Raw genomic sequence first — 21,039 nt, forward strand, 5'->3', positions numbered from 1 at the left:
GTCGTAAAAGGCGACTAACGGGATCGGGTGGTCAGGCTCGCTGACTCGGTTGATGCATGTCATCGATCCCAATTGCGTGGATCCATGCTCATGATGTCAATCACTCGATTATTTACAGATCGCCGTCATATAGCTGGAATATTGCTGAGTGCGGCGTTAGACAACCAACCAACCGAACCAACCTTTCCTATTGACAAAGGCAAGTTCGTTGTCCGATGGTGTCTGTATTCTTACATGTGTCCCATCGATACATCCGAGGACTCCAGGAAATCGATATACATTGTAGAATTCCTTTCTTATGTCGCCTATATCCCTCTCGGGCGGCCAGGTAATAACAAACCTGGGCTCAAGAGACGCGATGGCAAGGGAAACCTTCCTAGCAACTCGTGAGGCCGTTGATTTGTATTGTGTCGCCAGTGATTTGCAGGAAACTTCCACTTGCAAAGAAGCGCAGGGTTACCAGATCCTGATAAAATGATTATAAAGAGGCTTATGATAGGTTTGACCAAATTTTCAAATATTTCCATAACACATATATCTATTTTGTCATTTATTCTGCTGCGTTTCATTATGTCTCAGTAAGTAAAGTGTCACTGATTGATATAAGATGTGGATATTTTGATAATTAAAAGGTTCTTTTGGCCGGAACCGAACACTCAAAATTTTTCTCTTCAGTCTGCCCGAAACATTTAGTTTAAGTCATTAGAGTAACTCCCCTTTATGAAACTGATCATTGCTGTTAGTGAGCAGACCCACGTAGAACTGCGTATCATGGGCTACCTTTAGCATACAGTACCACAAACTTTCCAAACACGTGACAATACCCTATGACGTAATTTGTAGTATTTTGTAGACTGGTTCCCGGATCCTCCGCTTGGTGTCGCTGGACTTGTTCCGCTTTCTAATCAAAGGACCGGTATTGCCCACCATGAAACATCGTCTGCTACAACAAGATGGCGGCATTCAAAATGCATTGGGCGAATCTAGTGAGCTCTGGAAAATTGTAGTTTTCCCAGTAATAGAGGTGAGTATTGGTACCAGCGTAACGGCTATGGGATGTCAATGTATTCTTTGACTAATTTCGTGCAAATATTGACACGACAGTGTTATTGTTTTAATTGGAGGAAGATGAATCTCTTATGAATTTATCTTCTGAACAGATTATCATGTCGCAGGAACGAACGGGAACCTGTCTAAGTATTTTGTTGCCAGTCACACCGGCGAAACAATGCCCTGCGGCGGGGCATTTTATAGCCAGCGCTGGTTTTCGCGAAAGCACTTTTATTTTTCATATATTTTTTATTTCGTTTTTCTCCTAATTTAAGGGGCTAAAAGGGTTATAAATGGGAACTAATATACATCTATTATTTTTTCGGTGCATTAATTTTCATTATTGTGCACAAGATTGTAGTTTATTAGGGATAATATATCGGCGCTGAACATATCAAAATATCGCTAGTTTTAGGGTAGGTGACCCCGTACTCTATGCTTAGACCTTGGATCCCCTTTACGATCAATCACCCCTTTTCGATCATTAGGGTTAGGTACCCGTTTAGTGGCTATATGATTACCCGAATTCTGTCCTTAGCCCTTGGATCCCCTTTTCGATCAATCATCCCTTTCTCGATCATTAGGGTTCGGTAAATGTACCCGTTTAGTTTCTATTATAAATATTATAGCGGCTCCTAATATTCTTCACACAAAAACATCGAGTAAAAAGAATGAATGGTTTTGTGTCGAATACTTTGGCTACTGGAAACTGTCCTGGAACATTCACACAAGCCACTTTCACCGGCAACATATTTTCAGTACTGATTCAAAAGCGAACTCACCGTTGTGTTGTCACTAGCCATGCACATGCCTCCCTCGTTCCTTACTGTTATCCACATCATCCTTACAGTGATCCCTACCACACTTTCACACTGTCACAAAATCCACCCGACGAATTATTAAATAACACGTCATTCATGCGTACTCGCGAGTCGACGTCTGGACCCGTATTTATAAAAACTCTTAGAGTTGGAAATTTACTCCTAACTGCCAAAACTCCTAAAAGTTCACTCATAACTCCTTAAAGTTACTCCTATCTTTAGGAGTGGTCATTGGCACTCTTATCTACTCAGGTAAACTCTTAGAGTTCCAATATGGCCGCCGCCGTGCAGTTGCGACATCGTAGAAACCGTATATTTCGAGCTCGAAAAGATGTGTTAAATGACCTTACTGATTATGAACTTATTGAAAGATACAGACTCAATCGTGCCGGCATAAATTTTGTGACAAATCTTGTAAGGAATCAGTTGCAAACCCCTACGAAATGAAATATGTCGCTAGACGCCGAACTGAAAGTAATCATTACTTTGCGATACTTGGCGACAGGTAAGATGCAGCTTTACAATGGCGACGATCTGGGGATAAGTCAACCAACTGTCAGTCGTGTCATAAATCAGACTTTAAATGCACTCGTGACTCCGGCCATCTTACATCGCTTCATTTCTATGCCCTCCAATGCGGCCGACCTCAATCGAACGCAGGTGCAATTTCAAGCAATTGGTGGATTTCCGGGTGTGATCGGAGTAATTGATGGGACACACGTTAGGATTTATAGCTCCACATGTAAATGAGCCAGAATTTGTTTGTCGCAAGAGATTTCATAGCATTAACGTTCAAGTCGTCATGGACGCGAATTACAAAATACTAAACATCGTGGCAAAGTGGCCTGGGTCAGTACATGATTCCAGGATTTAGAATAATTCCAATTTGAGACATGCGCTTCTGAATAATTAGTTTCCGCACGGTTGTCACCTGCTCGGGGACAGCGGTTATCCCTGCCGGCTACATCTATTAACGCCATACCTGCGGCCTCAACCCGGACAACAAACAAATTACAACAGGTAAAAAAATCAAAACCGAAGGATATCGTCACCGAAGGAATGCCGGGAACACAAATGAGAGTAGTGTCCCCTTATGACTTTAATTATTTTACAGACGTTTCACATCTTTGATGGACTTGATATCAAGTATTTAGGCCCTAGTTTTCAAATCATTTTGGGATTAATTAAGCTGACTAATGATACGGAAAGTAAGTGCTTAACATTTAAATATTACATAAGAAGATTGGAGTCATTATCAATATTCCATCTTTTCTAATTGCAACATCTAATTTATATATAAATATGTATTTAACCAAGGGAGTTAATGCACCTGTCATTAATTTGAGCATGAAGAAGTGAACAACAGCAACAACTTGTGCTGTTTATCACTAGGTTACTAATACACTGAACATATTCAGTAATGAATAGGCATATTGAGGGTTTCTATACAACCAATTATTTTCTAAATATGCTATTATTCCTATGAATTAATTAATTGGTTAAAGCAGTTACTTCATAAGAATTCCTACCATTTATATCATATATGATTTGCATGGTAAACTTATATATTTTTTCAATGTTCAAGATCACACAAGATCACAAGAAGTTTAGTGGAGCGTGGAATAGGACAAATGAAGAGACGGTTTCATGTACTGCACAGTGAGGTCCGCTTGGAACCGATAAAAGTCTGCAAAGTTATTGTGGTGAGAAATTATTATTTCCCCATTTTAATTTCATTTTTCATTTTCTGTTCTTTTAATTATTTTAGTCATGTACTTATACTGATAGATAAACCTTTAAGGTCATTCATTGTTTGTTCATGATTTTGACATTGGTATATGAAATGTTATTCAATGTAAAATTTTCTTACATGTCTTTTTTAAACAGGCTTGTGCAATCTTGCACAATATTTATAAGAATTTGAATGTCCCAATGAATGCTGGTGATGGAGGAGGTAATAACAATGGTGGCAATATTCACCAAGGTCCAGTAGCAGCTGATGGAATTAGATACCGCCAACAAATCACGTGCACCCAACAGTACTTTTAGGTTAGTGTAAAGTATCCATGATCATTATAAAATTTTGATTTTAAGGTTTTTAAATATATTATCTTGATATTCATATAAAGACATAAAGTAACAATTAATTCATCTCAACATTTCATGTTGAATTACAGCCCAAATCTGCAAGATCGCACGCACTTCGTGTTGAACTACAGGTAAATGTTTGATAATTAACACGTCGTCACTAGAAACTCAGAAAGTTTGAAATTAACATATAATTATAGCGCCACATCGGGCAGATTTACAGCGGCAATCTTTAGAATGAATGATACGCAGTTCTGCGTGGGTCATCTCACTGTTCTGTGTTGGTAAAGTCATATATGCAGCCTAATAATACCAACCTTGTACATATATTTCACAATTGAAAGAGATGTAAATGCATGGATCCCTTTCACTTCAATCCAGAAAGATATGTTTTCAACTTGGCGTTGTCAGCCATGATCAATAGCATAAGGGGGAGTTACTCTAATGACTTAAATTAAATTTGTCGTGCACACTGAAGAGAACAGTTTTGAGTGTTCGATTCCGGCCAAAAGAACCTTTTAATTAATTAAAGCATGCACATCTGATCTCAATCATTATCACTTAACTAACTGAGACATAATGAAAACGCAGCCAAATAAATAACAAAGTAGATATAAGTATTATGGAACTATTTGAAAATTTGTCAAACCTATCATTAGCTTCTTTATTATCATTTTATCAGGTTCTGGTTTGAAAAAAAGACACTGCTAAGTTTTGTTCGAGAATTTATTCTGCGTCGAAAAACAGGAAATTTCGCCGCTTTTTAGCGTACACCAATAAAAGTACTGTGCGACAATTTTTATTTATTTAGCTTTGTTTGTTTGTTGTTTAACGACGCACTCAGCAATAGCCCAGCTATATGACGGCGGTCTGTAAATAATCGAGTCTGGATCAGACAATCCAGTGATTAATATTATGAGCATCGATCCACTCAATTGGGATCGATGACATACATCAACCATGTCAGCGAGCCTGACCACCCAATCCCGTTAGTCGCCTTTTCGAGTTCCCCACCCTGGTCGTAATGCTGGCACATATAGAGCTGCACAGGGAGTCCACGAGCTTCATGAGGTGCTTGAGAACCAACCCATGAGCCACAAGGTGGGACACTCCAGGGGTGAGCAGGAAACTTAGGGACTCGGCAGTGGTCTGGACCACAAACCCATAGTGGACACTGATTCCCGCTTTGGTAGTTGCCACATAGATATGTCAACTTGCCTACATATATGTTCATGGAACGTTCAAGGACTGCTAACAAAAATAAATGATACTAATTTTAAAAGTTTTCTTGAAGGGTTCGATATATTTTGCCTAATTGAAACAATGGTGTACAACGTTGATAAAATCCGTTATCTGTTTAATGATTATATCTGTCTCCCTGTCCCAGCAAAACGTATAAGTACATTTGGTAGATTTTCTGGTGGCGTAGCACTGTACATAAGAAAGACATATGCTCACTACTTCAAGAGAATTCACCCAGAATGGGAAAACTGTGTGTTTGTAAGCTTATTAGGCTGTAGAGAACCAGTTATTTTAGGAGGAATATATATACTGCCAGAAAATTCCCCATTGTATGAAAATCCTAAAGGTAATGGTATTGAAGAGCTTGATGATAAAATAGCTGCCATTAAGTCCGAACATGATAGTGACATAGACCTACTCCTATTTGGGGATTTGAACGCTCGAGTTGCACAGCAGGATGATTTTATTATTGAAAGTGAAGAAGATGTAGATTTGCTGAATCTAGGGGAAATGTATAGCTCTGATGTATTCTGTATGCCTAGAACTTCTCAGGATGAAAAAATAAATAAGTTTGGTTTATCACTTCTTTACATCTGTAAACTTTGGGGTATCCATATAGTTAATGGAAGAAAGCTTGGGGACAGTGAGGGGTGTTTTACGTTTATCGGCTTTAATGGAATGAGCTTGATAGATTATTTTATAGCATCAACTACTATATTTGATCATATTACCAACATGTTTGTGCATAGTCGTACAGAGAGTGATCACTTACCAATATCATGCCATTTTAGTTATTGTCCAAATCCAATCCCTCAGTATCCCAAAGATAACGTACATACAACAAGTATCCCAAGATATATTTGGGAAGAAGGTGGAAAACAACAATTTAACGCCAATTTCTCTTCGGATAAAGTACAATCAATTATACAGAAATTCTCTAACTTAGTAAATGAGAACATAGATGAAGCTGCAGATGAATTAACAAATCTATTTTATGTTGCAGGATCTCATTTTGAGAAAGTAAGGAAAGTACAATCAGATGCATTTCAGGTTCATAATCAACCTCAGTGGTTCGATAATGAATGTAATGTATTAAAGAAGTTGAAATACAACCGTTTGCACCTTCTTCGAACAACAAAAAGTCCCCTAAATTTGAGGTTGTACCTTGAGTCTAAAAGAAATTTTAGAAAATTATGTCATGAAAAACAAGAGTGTTTTAAGCACAAAACGATTGAGTCCATAAATTCCGCCCTACTAAATAAAAACTGCCAAACTTTCTGGAGTAGTGTTAAACGTTTATTACAGTACCGCAGTCGAAAATCTGGGGTGCCACCGTCTGTATGGGTTACTTACTTTCATGAACTTTTAAATCCTGAACAAGTTTCTGATAATGAGTTTGATAAATCTGTGGCAGATTTTATCAGACATCATGATCCTCTGAATTGTGAGAAATGTAACGATACTGAGGTGCTTTCAGATATGATAACAGATGAGGAAATAAAACAAGTATTGAAAACTTTAAAATTAGGTAAGGCGCCTGGATCGGATGGAATACCACCCGAGTTTTATAAATATTGCATGAATATCGTCCCATACTTAAATATACTTTTCAATGCCATTTTAAAGACAGGGACTTTCCCTTGTGCCTGGAATATTGGCCTTATAATTCCTTTGTATAAATCTGGTGAGTCAACAAATCCTAACAATTATAGAGGAATATCCCTCTTAAATATAATGGGTAAAATATTTACTTCTGTTGTTGAACATAGACTTAGATACTGGGCTGAAATCAATGAGATGTTATCGGAATCCCAAGCTGGTTTTAGAGAGGATCATTCAACAACTGATAATATTTTTGTTTTGCAGGCGTTGTGTCAAAAGTATTTAAGAAAACCAAAACATCGCTTTTATGCCGCCTTTATAGATTTTAGAAAGGCGTTCGATTTTGTTGATAGAAAGAAACTATTGTTTGTACTTCTCCAAAAAGGCGTTCATGGTAAAATGTATAAAGTTATTGAAAATATGTATAAAAATGTTTGTGCATGTGTGAAGATAAGTAATAGCAGATCGGATGTTTTTAACACCTCTTGTGGTGTAAGACAGGGCTGTATGTTGAGCCCATTATTGTTTATCCTCTTTATTAATCAATTAGTGTCTGAAATTGAGGCAAGTGAATGCCGGGGCATTTTTGTAAATGAAGTTATTGAAACAATTAAGCTGCTGCTCTTTGCAGATGATGTTGTCCTACTTGCAGACTCTGTGATAGAATTGCAAAGAAAATTAGATATATTAGAATTATTTTGCAATAAATGGGCAATGGAGGTAAATATGGAAAAATCAAATATTATTGTTTTCAGAAACGGGGGGTATCTAAAAAAAGTGGAAAAATGGTTTTATAAATCTATGGAAATGCAAGCAACTTCACATTATAAATACCTGGGCATTATATTTTCTTCCAGGTTAATCTGGTCTAAAGCTTGTGAGACTATTTCATTACAAGCTAGAAAGTCATGTTTTCCGTTATTTCAACTTATGAAAACTTATCCAGATATATCTTTGAAGACAATTGTTGCTTTGTTTGATTCAAAAATTGCACCCATTCTATATTATGGCAGTGAAATTTGGGGATATACATACAGAGGATCTATAGAAAGAGTACAAAGTTTATATTTTAAAAGATTTTTGAAACTGGGAAAACAAGCGTCTTCAAGTGCCGTTTTGGGCGAAGTTGGCCGTTATAACCTATGTATAAATTATTTTAGCAGGTGTCTAAAATATTGGTGTAGACTTATTCGTATGAATCCGAAGCGTTACCCCTATGCCTGTTATAAAATGTTACAGTCACACGATGCGATTGGGGCTTTGAACTGGGTTTCACATGTCAGGATGTTGTTATTTCAAACAGGTTTTGGTTATGTCTGGATTGCTCAGGATTGTGGAAACACGAAGGGTTTCATAACTATGTTTAAACAGAGATGTGTAGATATGGAGATACAAAAATGGTTTCAAAAGATTACCAGCTCACATTTCCTGTCACATTATAATTCATACAAGTCATTACTAGCGCCAGAGATGTATATCACATCGGGTGTTTTAGATAAAGACTTGATCTGTGTATTAGCTAAGTTCCGCACTCTTTCGCATAGTTTGAAAATACAAAAACTGCGTTATAGTAAAAATAATGCGAAAACAAATGTTGATCAGCTGATGCTATACTGTGACCAGTGCGATGAATTAGTTGTAGAGGACGAGTACCATTTTGTACTACTCTGTTCATACTATAAGCAAAGTAGAAACACATTTATTCCACAGTATTACCATAAACATCCTTCTCGTCAAAAATTAATTGAACTAATGTCCTCTACAACACATTCAACAATCAAAGGTCTTGCTTTGTACCTAAAGAGAAATTTGAAAAACACAAGAAACAAACAAACATAATTATGTAGTATGTATTACGTCACATATTATGGAAACATTGTAAATCAACTGTGTGAGATCCACAAATAAGTTAGATATAAATGTATTGTACTCTGGGCCACGAGGCCTCCAATACTGAAATAAAGAATCTTGAATCTTGAATCTAGTCGCCTTTTACGACAAGCAGTCACCTTTTACGGCAAGCATGGGTTGCTGAAGACCTATTCTACCCCGGAATCTTCACGGGTCTATTTATTTAGCAGCTATACAGAAACTGTGAGTGATTAAAATACTGCCTAATATTTGAACAGCACAAATATATATCAAATGGAGTTATATGAGTATTTATAACAACATAAATTCAATGCACAAAATAGCCTGCCGTAAATGACGAAAATTGATTTACCTCTATGACGTCAAAAGGCGACAGAGAGGTTACACGCGTTCAAAGGAAAGGGGGCATAACTCCGCTATACTAAGCACTAGTTTATTGTAACTGGTGAGAATTAGCTGTGGGTAAGGACATTGTATTTTCGTGGTGTTTTGTTCACGAGGAACCAAACTATTCCAACACAAATATCGATATTGAAACTGAATACGTTTAGGCATAAAAACCCATCAGAAATGATGAAATTGTTCTTCAAAAAAAATGAGTGATTGATAGTGATAAATTAGTCCTTAGATTCCAACATTCTCCTGGTTGTGCAAGTGTAATTTGACTAATGTTGCACCAATATAATTGGATCACTATATATATAGCAGTATCATCATATGTAATTACTAAGAAAATGACACAATTCTATTTGACATCAAGGCTGCTTGTATGTCTTTGATAACGTCGGAGAAAGACGACACTGGTATTTTGATTGATATACCTCTCCCCTAATTTTCGTTCATGGTATGGAAAAAGTCCATGTGTAAAACGGAATTTGAGGCTTTTTTGACACAACATAAAAAGACTGCGTTTACCATGTAAATAATGTGTTGAATAGATAAACAATTCGATAATGTACAGTGCACCTTAATTGGACGAAACACGCACCTTTTTGGCATCAATTTTACGTAATCAAGTACTCAAAAAATTTAAAAAATATTTCCAACCCAACAAAATTATTTTTCAGTATTTGACATGTATTTGTTCATTATTATGTAATTATTTCTCACCATCCTGTCTCAAAATTATACCATAAAAGATGCCAAGAAAGCTCTCTTGGTATAAATTATCAGGATAATCGTATAAGGATAATCGTCCACCAACGGGATACTTGCCACGAGTTTTATTTTAAAACTTTTTAAATTCTTGGAGAAGTAAAGTAAACAGTTTAATATCCTGTGGTCACAATATTTGATATAGGATGAACCCATTGATTATATAATGCAAAACTAGAGGAGTCGTTTGTGACTAACGCGCAGGCCCTGGCGAATCGTTAGATATCACTATTCTGTATATCAAACGGCATAAAAAAATCCAAGACAAAGGCAACTCTTCTAGAAATGTGTGCATATATTTTAACGAAAAATAATATCAATTTTTTAAAGTTATATCTTCAGTTTAGTTATACGGCTATTCGTGGACACTGTTTATATGAACTTATAATATTGACTATTACACTCTCTATAAATACATACATATTGCAGTTGCATTTACATTTCATCTAGTATCACTTGTCCAAAATAAAGAAATATCGTATACGATACTATAAAAGTATCAATTTCATATGTAAAAATTGTTCAAACAAACAGTATATTATTAAAGGTTCATACAAGTTGTGGCCTATATCTACTTATGATACCATATTGAACATTGATTAATATCCAAAGTGAAATTAAATGTGTGAAAAAATGTACACAAGACATGCACGATCTACATCATACTTGAAACTGTAAATATAGTCAGTTAAGCAGTGGTGAAAAACAAGATTTTCGTTCCCACATTTTCCTGTATACCTTAAACCTTTTCGCATAAAGGGGGTATCTGTGGTGGGGGGTGGGGTAACATTGTATACAATATCTCAGCCCCTATGTAATATATTTTCATTTTGTTTTTTGTATAGGATATGCTTGTCGTAAAAGGCGACTAACGGGATCGTGTGGTCAGGCTCGCTGACTTGGTTTATACATGTCATCGATCCCAATTGCATGGATCACAGGAGTCCGTATCTAAAAAAAACGCCCTCATGCATATTCATGACCATCTCCACACGCGAGCCCGAAGGAGATATGTGTGGAGATGGTCATGAATATGCATGAGGGTGTTTATTTTTAGATACGGACTCCTGTGCATGGATCGATGTTCATGATGTCAATCACTGGATTGTCTGGTCCAGACTAGATTATTATACAGACCGCCATCATATAGCTGGAATATTGCTGAGTGCGGCGTTAACAACAAACAAACAAACAAACAAACCGGTGGACGTATAACGTGATTTTGTAAACACTATCCAATATGGCTGACACAAAACGACTGAGCAACTCATTTCATTTAGTGCTTCTCACTAAATGGGTTTATTGAAACCATAATGCACCTCTTTGTTTACCCCCGTTACATCATTTCCGCTTACAATCTCCCGCCACTTACGTCATAATTCTACTTCCTATGACGTCATCCAACTTTCTCTTGCGTCATCACCATCGTCCGTTCGTTCTGTCAAAATTTTCTGTACTCAGTTTCGTACAGCATTCTCAACTTTTGGCTCCCACCCAACCGACCTTGCCACATTCATATTCTCTCTAATCAATCTTGTATATATATATATATATATACATATATATATATATGGCTAAGGGCAAACTATGTGTATTGCTTATTTATTCAATAAACGTTATAGGTGGACGTGGTTCTTGTTGGCTACAAATGTAATCATCAAAATTATCAGGTCCTTGCTCTTCAGCGGGAATCTGTTCAGTCCCTCTGCTTCACAGGGGATGGGAAACTTTACTGGCTTTAGGCTTAACTTAATTCATGTCTGCTTTTCAGCAGAAATTTAGTATTGTGCTGCTGGCAACATAGTTGCCCATTGCTGCTGCTGCTTGCTGGTAACTCAAGTTGCCAAATATAAGTCATTATAATAATAACTTAGGGCAGCCCAGAAGTCCTGCCACACCTATGACCTTGAACCCAACATATGCCTTTTTTATTTCTCTTGCCTTGTCAACTTTGACAACGATGAAAGAAATGGTAGAACGACGAAATCTTTGACAAGGCAGGTTACTTTGCATGGGGTGTTTCAATAAAGGTGAAAAGCCCCAGTGGCAACAAACGGCAGGAATATCAAAACTTGAATAATAGGTGGGAGACTGGGAACGCTGAGTGGGGTAGAATCTATGCCAGTTCATCACCGGTTAGACCAACGATGAAAGAAATGGTAGAACGACGAAATCTGTATCTCTCAAAGAGATCTTCGTCGTTGTACAGATCAAGAGGATTGAATCGGTCTCGAAATGTCCGATGAATTGCTTTTTAACCCTTAGGCGACGCATGAGGCGAAAAACCTCCGCCGACCCGTGAAGATTCCGGGGTTAAATAGGTCTTCGGCAAGCATGGGTTGCTGATCACTGGATTGTCTGGTCCAGACTCGATTATTTACAGACCGCCGTCATACAACTGGAATATTGCTCAGTGAATATTCCAACAATATGACGGCGGTCTGTAATTAATCGAGTGATTGACATCATGAACATTTATCAACAAAGTCAGCGAGCCTGAACACCCGATCCCGTTAGTTGCCTTTTACGGCAAGCATGGTTTGCTGAAGACCTATTCTACCCCGGATCTTCACGGGTCCTATTCATTTGGAGCTACGTGGCTTCATCATTCAATCAATAGGCCTAGATGTACGTATCTTTTTTGACATATTGATCTATCATCAATTCATTTCGGTTTGTTGTGTCGCACTCGGCAATATTCGAGCTATATAACGGCAGTCTGTAAATAATTGAATATCGACCAGACAATCCAGTGATTGTCCTAAGCATCGAGCCACGCAGTTGGAATACGATGACATGCATCAATTTGTGGTTAGAATAGGTCTTCAGCAACCCATGCTTGTCGTAAAAGGTGACTAATGGGATCGGGTGGTCAGGCTCGCTGACTTGGTTGATGCATGTCATCGATCCCAACTGCGAGAAGATTCCGGGGTAGAATAGGTCTTCAGCAACCCATGCTTGCCGTAAAAGGCGACTAACCGGATCGGGTGTTAAGGCTCGCTGACCTGGTTGATACATGTCATCGATCCCAATTCCGTGGATCGATGCTCATGATGTCAATCACTGGATTGTCTGGTCCAGACTCGATTATTAACAGACCGCCGGCTGCAATATTTGCAGAGTGCGGCGCTAAACAACAAACCAACCAACCACCCGATCCCGTTAGTCGACTCTTACGATAAGCTTAGTCGCCTTTTTCGGCAAGACTATAGACAGAAGCTATACATCATATACTTTTAATATATTTCCTCACGTTTAAGACCCTGGGGTAGAATATAGGTCTTTAGCAACCCATGCTAGCCGTAAAAGGTGACTATACTTGTCGTAAGCGGCGACTAACGGGATCGGGTGGTCAGGCTCGCTGAGTTGGTTAATGCATGTCATCGATCCAAATTACGTGAATCAATGATCATGATATTAGTAACTGGATTGTCTGGTCCAGACCGCCGTCATGTAGCTGGAATATTGCTGAGTGCGGCGTTCAACAACAAAAAACAACCAACCAACCAACCTCACGTTTAAGATGTTACCCCAATATGTAATCTGGAGGGGGGCCTCCCTTTAAAGGGGAAGTGTACACGCAAAAATCACTTTCTTTCTTTTTCTAACAAAACGCAATTTTAGAATTCGTTAGTATCTGTGTTTGAAAATATACTCATTTTTTTTCACAGTGAAAGTAGGAAGCTCACAATAGTGTGAAAGTGATATGCCGTTATGAGGCCTTCGTTTTACGAGCGAAATAGGCCTGAGTTATCCCCCTTAGATTATGACGTAATTGGTGCCAATTCAACTGGGTCCCTGTCTATTCTCAACGCAAAAGATATCAAGGACCAGTTTGCGGTAAAACAACATGGTCTACGACACACTCCGGCGCAGTGGTGACTCAGCATAACACAATTCTGGCTGGCATCTAATATGCTAGAATCACAAAACTGTACCTACACCACGTGAAGCGGCTCTAACAAAGCATGATGACGTCATAATGTTTATCAATTGGCACCAATGACGTCATATTGCAAGGGGCATAAGCCATGGTGTTTTTGTTATGGAAATAGAACACTTGGTAAATGTGAAAAATATAAATCGTTTTAGTGCAATAAATATGTTAATTAAATATGATGTTTTTATATTTTTGTCTATGACACTTCTATGTTAACACTTTTAATGTGGAAAAAGTACAAGAAAAAATGGTTCATTTCCGTGTGAACTTGCCCTTTAAGGAAACTTGAATCTAGGCTTCCCTCGTCACTCGCTACAAAGCGGCTTGCCGTTGATGACTTTGACCTTTCAATCAATCCCCTCATTTGAATCTGTTTTTACTTTTGTTTGTTTGTTTGTTGTTTAATGCCGCACTCAGCAATATTCAAGCGATATGACAGCGCTCTGTAAAATAATCGAGTCTGGACCAGACAATCCAGTGATTGACCTCATGTCATCGATCCACGCAATTGGGATCGATGACATGCATCGACCAAGTCAGCGAGTCTGACCACCCGATCCCGTTAGTCGCCTTTTACGACAAGCATAGTCACCTTTTACGGCAAGTATGGGTTGCTGAAGACCTATTCTACCCCGGAATCTTCACGGGTCTCAGCAGTTAGGACTTAGATCAAATTTTGTCTTAGACTTAAGATATTTTCATAGATTGAGCTTCGTGATCCCCGGTTTAAGACAAAATTTGTAAAGGTAATGTAACAGGAGTGAACCCCCTTCGCCGAGGCCATAGCTAAGAACTGGTCGGAGAACTTTTAGGTCCGTCAGCCTGTTCGATCAACCTCTAGTCGTTAGTCAACCTTCTTCCATACTGCATGTATCTCTCTCGGCTGTCCCTGGTTGCCTCCAGTAGCATCCCCTGGACTACAACCTTACTCCCTATCAAGTAAAAATATATCGAGACTAAAACGGCAAATCCATCTGTCAATCCCGGGTCAATGTTCAGTTCCCTTGTGGTTGGTTCAGAAACAGCTGGTGTTCTGGTCCCCGCCCTTCCTCTCAGTTGTCTTGGCATCTGTCAGTGGTTTGGTTTGATTGTTGTTTATTAAACGCCTCACTCAGCAATATGACGGCGGTCTGTAAATAATCGAGTCTGGACCTGACAATCCAGTGATTAATATCATGAGCATAGATCCATACAATTGGGATCGATTACATGCATCAAGCAAGTCAGCGAGCCTGACCACCCGATCCCGTTAGTCGCCTCTTACGACAAGCATATAATCTGTCAGTGAAACACATACAATTCAGGAGTCATGAACAAACACACAATTAGGGGTCCAAATCATGGCCACTTCAATTCTTTTTGATATAACATGAATTTTGTTTTACATTTGTGTGGTGGTTTTCTAACTGGAGGTGTTTCTCATTAATGCACAGTGAATTTCCACACAAATGAGAACACTCCACATTTAGGGGTAGAGATATGGTATTATGGTGAATCATATATGCCAAACGATGAACAAGGACTTGTTTAAATTTTAACCCTCCTGGCATCTTTATGTTCATCCTTCCATACTCTTTATTTAGCTTTCCGGATCTAGCAACCTTCCTAAAGAAACACCCATTCTTGTTCTCTGAACGTTTGTGCAATTAAACGTTTACTTGTGTAGAATAGGTCTTCAGCAACCCATGCTTGCAGTAAAAGGCGACTACAGAGGCGACTTACTGTATGGGGTGGCTCGCTGACTTGATTGATGCATGTCGTCGTATCCCAATTGCGTGGATCGATGCTCATGGTTGGTTGGTTGGTTTGTTGTTTAGTTCCGCTCACAGCAATAGTTCAGCTATATGACCGCAGTCACAAATTAGATTCAATTCACCATCAGGGACTAAGACTATGTCTTGGCGCATTTCGAACGTCTCCTTATATGTAGAAGCTGGTGAACCATCGTTGAAGCAACGGCGTATCAAATTATCGCTTCAATACATTACAAAAGTACGTTCTAACCCGTTAAACCCTGCATATACCTGTATATTTCATTCGGATTAAACCCCACTTCACAGCTGCCAATATTGATTTAGATAATATTTCTCCTTTCAGGCTTTTGTCTTCTCCTCCTTGGCAACTTATCAGACCGGAGGTGGAATTTACTCTTTCACAATTTAAAAAATCAGACACAAATCAATTGATATATCAGCAAGAATATATACAAGTCATAAATATGAATCCCACCGTTCCATTTTTATAGATGGATCCAAGGACGGTAGCACAGTCACCAGTGTGCTGTCATTGGATCAAAAACCGTATCATACAGCTATACCAGACCATAGCTCAATTTTCACCGCTGAAGCAAAAGCAATATTAACTGCTTTTTTTTAATATATCCAAAAACAGTCCAGTTGTAAACGGTTCATCATCTTTTCCGATTCACTTCTTGTCTACAGGCAATCAAATCTAACTCTTCACGTCATCCATTTATTTTAGATATTTTAGAACTATATAATGACCTTGCTACTGGCCAATACGACATCGTCTTTTGCTGGTTGCCAAGTCATGTTGGAATCATGAGTAACAACACTATGGCTGATGCTGCAGCAAAAGCAGCTATCAGCAAATCTGTGACACCACTTCTTCTACCATACAGTGACTATAAACCTGTTATTAGATGCTTTATCAAAGACCTAATTCAGAAGAAGTGGGACACTCAAGTGGGTATAAATAATTTACATGCAATAAAAGCAAATATTGGTTATACCTACTTGGGTTGTCAGTCCAGATTTGAAGAAGTCGTATTAAGACGATGTCGTTTTGGCCATTCTCGTTATACTAATGAATATTTGTTAAAAGGTGAGGATCCTCCATTCTGCTTCCCATGTGATGAGAGAATCACAGTCAAGTACGTCCTGCTTGACTGTATTGATTTTTCCATCACAATGGATAATTATTTCCAGGTTTCATCTAAGAAGTACTCATTTAATTATTGTTTTTTTAAAAGAAATTGAATTAATAGATAAATTTTGATCAGATGTATTGTAAAAAGTGTGTGATTTTAATTTGGTAGGATGATTATATAACTGTGATTGTTGGTGGCTGTGCCTTCAAGGGGGTTGAAGTAACGTAAAATAATTGTCCCCCTGAGAGGGGACATAAGTCCTATTTCTTTCATTCAAGATATTTTTAATTTTCCATGTTTGTAATCGTAGAATGCTTGGTTTGTTTTAATGATTTGGCTTAAACTTACTGACAATCACCAGTAGCAAGAGCTATGGTGTAAATCCTGCTGGGTTACCATGTAGGTAGCAGAAGCATCGTAAGTCCCCATGGTACCTAGTATGGTGACCTACCTTTGGTTATTGGTGATCTATAGCCCTTTTTTATTGTGTACTGTTATGAATTGTATTATGATATGCTAGTTTTGGATCTACATCTGTGTTAGTCTAGTGTTTTTACTGTCCTTTGTCGCCAGATTTTAATGTCTTTATTTATGTAATATTAATGTACAACTTGATTTAGTCACGATATGGCTGAAATATTGCCGATGTGACTATAAATCTTAACTAACTCACTCACTCACTATGAATAGACACCATGTGTACAACTATGATGTTAAGAACGCTTGAAACACACCTTTAAAAAATTCCAAATGCATGTAGTTAATCTATAGACTGACATCATGATACGATGACAATAAATTCATGACATATATCAACCAAGTCAGCGAGCGTACTCACCGGATCCCGTTAGTCGCCTTGTACGACAAGCATAGTCGCCTTTTACGGCTAGCATGAGTGGCTGAAGACCTATTCTACCCCGGATCTTCACGGGTCTTGATGTTTAAAGATATAGTGTCATGCTCTTAACATTGTTGTGGTAAGATATATCTGTATAATTATGGAAAACAATATGTGAAGCGCACCGACAAGCTTCCATTATGCCAGTCTGCTTTGATTTTAGAATAAACGCGTTTGTTTACAAACGAGAGAAAAATCCAGTCACGTGATATGCAAATTAGCTTGTGGCAGCGGTATATGCAAATAGCTTTTGGCGGTGGTATATGCAAATTAGCTTGTGGCAGTGGTATATGCAAATTAGCTTTCGGAAGTGGTACATGTAAATTAGCTTGCGGCAGTGGTATATGTAAATTAGCAAGTCAGTCAGTAAGACGAGGACACGCCAATGATTACAGGTTCTGAAATCATATTTTAGGGTTGTTTCAAACACATTAAATACAGCATATTCGAGAGAGTGCGCGAGACTGTCATTTTCAATGTGGTGTCATGTTGTTAAAGTATCTTGGTGTTTTCTTGTATTTTCAAGATCCCTGTCATGGACTGAATTACAGGAACAAAAATACTTTTTGATGTCTTCAAAGCTTTAAACATATTTAAGTCTTATCCATATGAGTTATTTATTATGCGGTTCGGAATTTTGGGGCGTTTAAATACGTGAAAACATTGAGAACACGTTTTTTGGATGTAAAGAAATCATCCTCAAACCATGTAAGACCCGTGAAGATTCCGGGGTAGAATAGGTCTTCAGCAACCCATGCTTGCCGTAAAAGGTGACTATGCTTGTCGTAAAAGGCGACTAACGGGATCGGTTGGTCAGGCTCGCTGACTTGGTTGATGCATGTCATCGATCCCAATTGCATGGATCGATGCTCATGATATCAATCACTGGATTGTCAGGTCCAGACTCGATTATTTATAGACCACCGTCATAGAGCTGGAATATTGCTGAGTGCGGCGTTAAACAACCAACCAACCAACCGTTTCCAAAAATTAGGCTTTCACTTGCTCAAGTGAGATACTGCTCACACGGAATTGAGACTGACAGATATGTTAAAGACCCTGAAGCTGACAGATTGTGTTTAATCTGCTAACGTCAATATATCAAGGATGAATATCATTTTATTGTAATATACAACGTAAATGATAATCTGAGAAATTCAGAAATACGATGATTCTATGGAGTAAAAGGCGACTATGCTTGCCGTAAAAAGCGACTATGCTTGTAAGAGGCGACTAACGGGATCCGGACTTGGTTGATGTATGTCATCTTATCCCATTTGCGTGACTCGATGCTCATGACATCAATCACTGGATTGTCTGGTCCCAACACAATTATTTACAGACCACCGTTATATAGCTGGAATATTGCTGAGTGCGGCGTTAAACAACAAACAAACAAACATATCGACTGTACATGAATCTACGTTTGTATCCAAAGTATAGCTGTATTTTTGCAAAATAAGATATTTGAATTTAATCCGCCTAGAACTGGCGATGCAGGTGTTTAACGTCATATGATGGGACATCTTCCCCATAAGTTGCTTTCATTTCATCGAAAGTTTCTATTGGTGTGGGACCTTTCAAATATAAAAACCTAATCACTGCTCGGTATTCTACTGGCTCCATTGTCACACCCTACTCGATCATAAGTGTAAAAGTGGTAAGATTAATAGTTCGGTGCTGCAAATTCAGACATAACCTATAAATACATGTATCATTACACATGTGAAATTTCAACCAAATATGATAACTTTAGTGGTTTAGGGGAAATCTGTAATGAACACCCCTCGTAGCTGGAATATGCGGTGTTAAACAACAAACAAACACGCAAACATAAAATAACAGTCAAAACAAAAACAGTAATAATGATTATAATTATTGGTTAGGAAATGTTTATTACTGGGTACTTTGTCCACATGGGTAGCTGCTCTGGCCCAATGGCTGTCCTGCGGAGCCGGAAAAGGTCGCGCGAGTTCTTCCGGTTTACGCTGTATTCCGCCTTGGCTGAAGTGTCGGATCTTCCTGATCTATTTAAGTGAATGAAAGAGGCCCTTAATGACATTTGTCATTGTCAGGGTTATTTTGTAGAAAACTCTGATAAAACAATGTAAATGTAATGTAAAACATTAGTGGCAACGCCTCGGGTTTACCTATTTATAGACCGCTCCAAAAGATCAGATGAGTGAGTATATTTGGGGGAAATAGCGTCAGCTGGAGTTTAGAAACAAGCTTATCAACCCATCAGAGAGAGTCGGATAGTCAGATGTTAGTTGACATGTACATATGGGATTTGATCACATAATCTCTGCTCAAAAGCCGATGCTGCAGCTAAAGCAGCTCTTGACAGCTCTCCATTTCATATCCCGTACAGTGATTTCCAACCAACCATCAAATCTTATACTGGGGATCTCATGCAAAAGAGGTGGGACACCCAAGTAGGAAGCAATAAACTACACGAATCATACCTACTTGGGTTGTCTGTCAAGATATGACGAGGTTGTATTACGGCGATGTCGTATTGGCCACAGTCGGTTTACGAACCTCCTAAGTGTATCCTTTGTGATGAAAGGTTCACCGTCAAGCATATATTGCTGGACTGAGTGGACTTTGCAATCGCAAGGGATTCACATTACCAAAGCATAAATCTGAAAGATCTCTTTTCCCGTGTCAGCAGGCATCTCATCATAAATTACTTGAAAGAAATGTGTCTGTATAATAAATTTTAAATATGTATGTGAATAATTAAATGATTGTTTTTAACTTTGGTGTGATGCTACTATTAATAGACATTGTTGAAGGCTCTGTCCGGGAGGTTAAAGTACCGTAAAAATATTGCCCCCCTGTGTGACACATTATCAACCAGTGTGTTTAAGCCAACTCATCGATGAGTATTTTTTAATATTGTCTAGCATTGTGCACAACCACCGGTGGCTAAAGTGATGACGTAAATCCTGCTCGGGTATTATACAGGAAGCAGAGGTACTGTAAGTCCCCATGATCCCCAGCGAGGTGGCCTAGCTTTGGTTACTGGTGGCCTATAGCCCGTGTTTTAAAACTATATATATAATATTGTTATGCTCAAATATTTTCATGAATTTTTTCTAAATATAATATGCTCAAATATGTTTTACAACTTGTTTTTAAACAAAAGTTTGCATTAATGACTAAATTGTAACAATATTAACTTGGTCTCGTCGCTATATGGCTGAGATAATGCCGATGCGACGTTTTAACTCACTCACTCACATAATGTCTGAAGTTCCGGGTTAGAATGTATAGGTCTTCAGCACCCCATGCTTGTCGTAAATGGCGACTATGCTTGTTGTAAGAGGCGACTAACGGGATCGGGTGGTCAGTCTTGTTGACTTGGTTGATGCATGTCATCGCATCCCAAATGAATATGTCGATGCTCATGATGTCAACCACTGGATTGCGTTGTCCAGACTCGATTCTTTACTGACCGCCGCCATACATCTGGAAT

The 21,039-nt window shown here is 38.4% G+C and overlaps 1 pseudogene; it reads left to right on the forward strand.

Annotated features, from left to right (window-relative positions):
• The first annotated feature begins 2,144 nt into the window (after positions 1-2,144).
• Positions 2,145-7,464, forward strand: LOC139460444 (putative nuclease HARBI1; annotated as a pseudogene).
• Positions 7,465-21,039: the final 13,575 nt, after the last annotated feature.

Source organism: Haliotis cracherodii, unplaced genomic scaffold (assembly GCF_022045235.1).
Source record: "Haliotis cracherodii isolate W230 unplaced genomic scaffold, xgHalCrac1.p SCAF_14, whole genome shotgun sequence".
In the NCBI taxonomy this organism is placed as follows: domain Eukaryota; kingdom Metazoa; phylum Mollusca; class Gastropoda; order Lepetellida; family Haliotidae; genus Haliotis; species Haliotis cracherodii.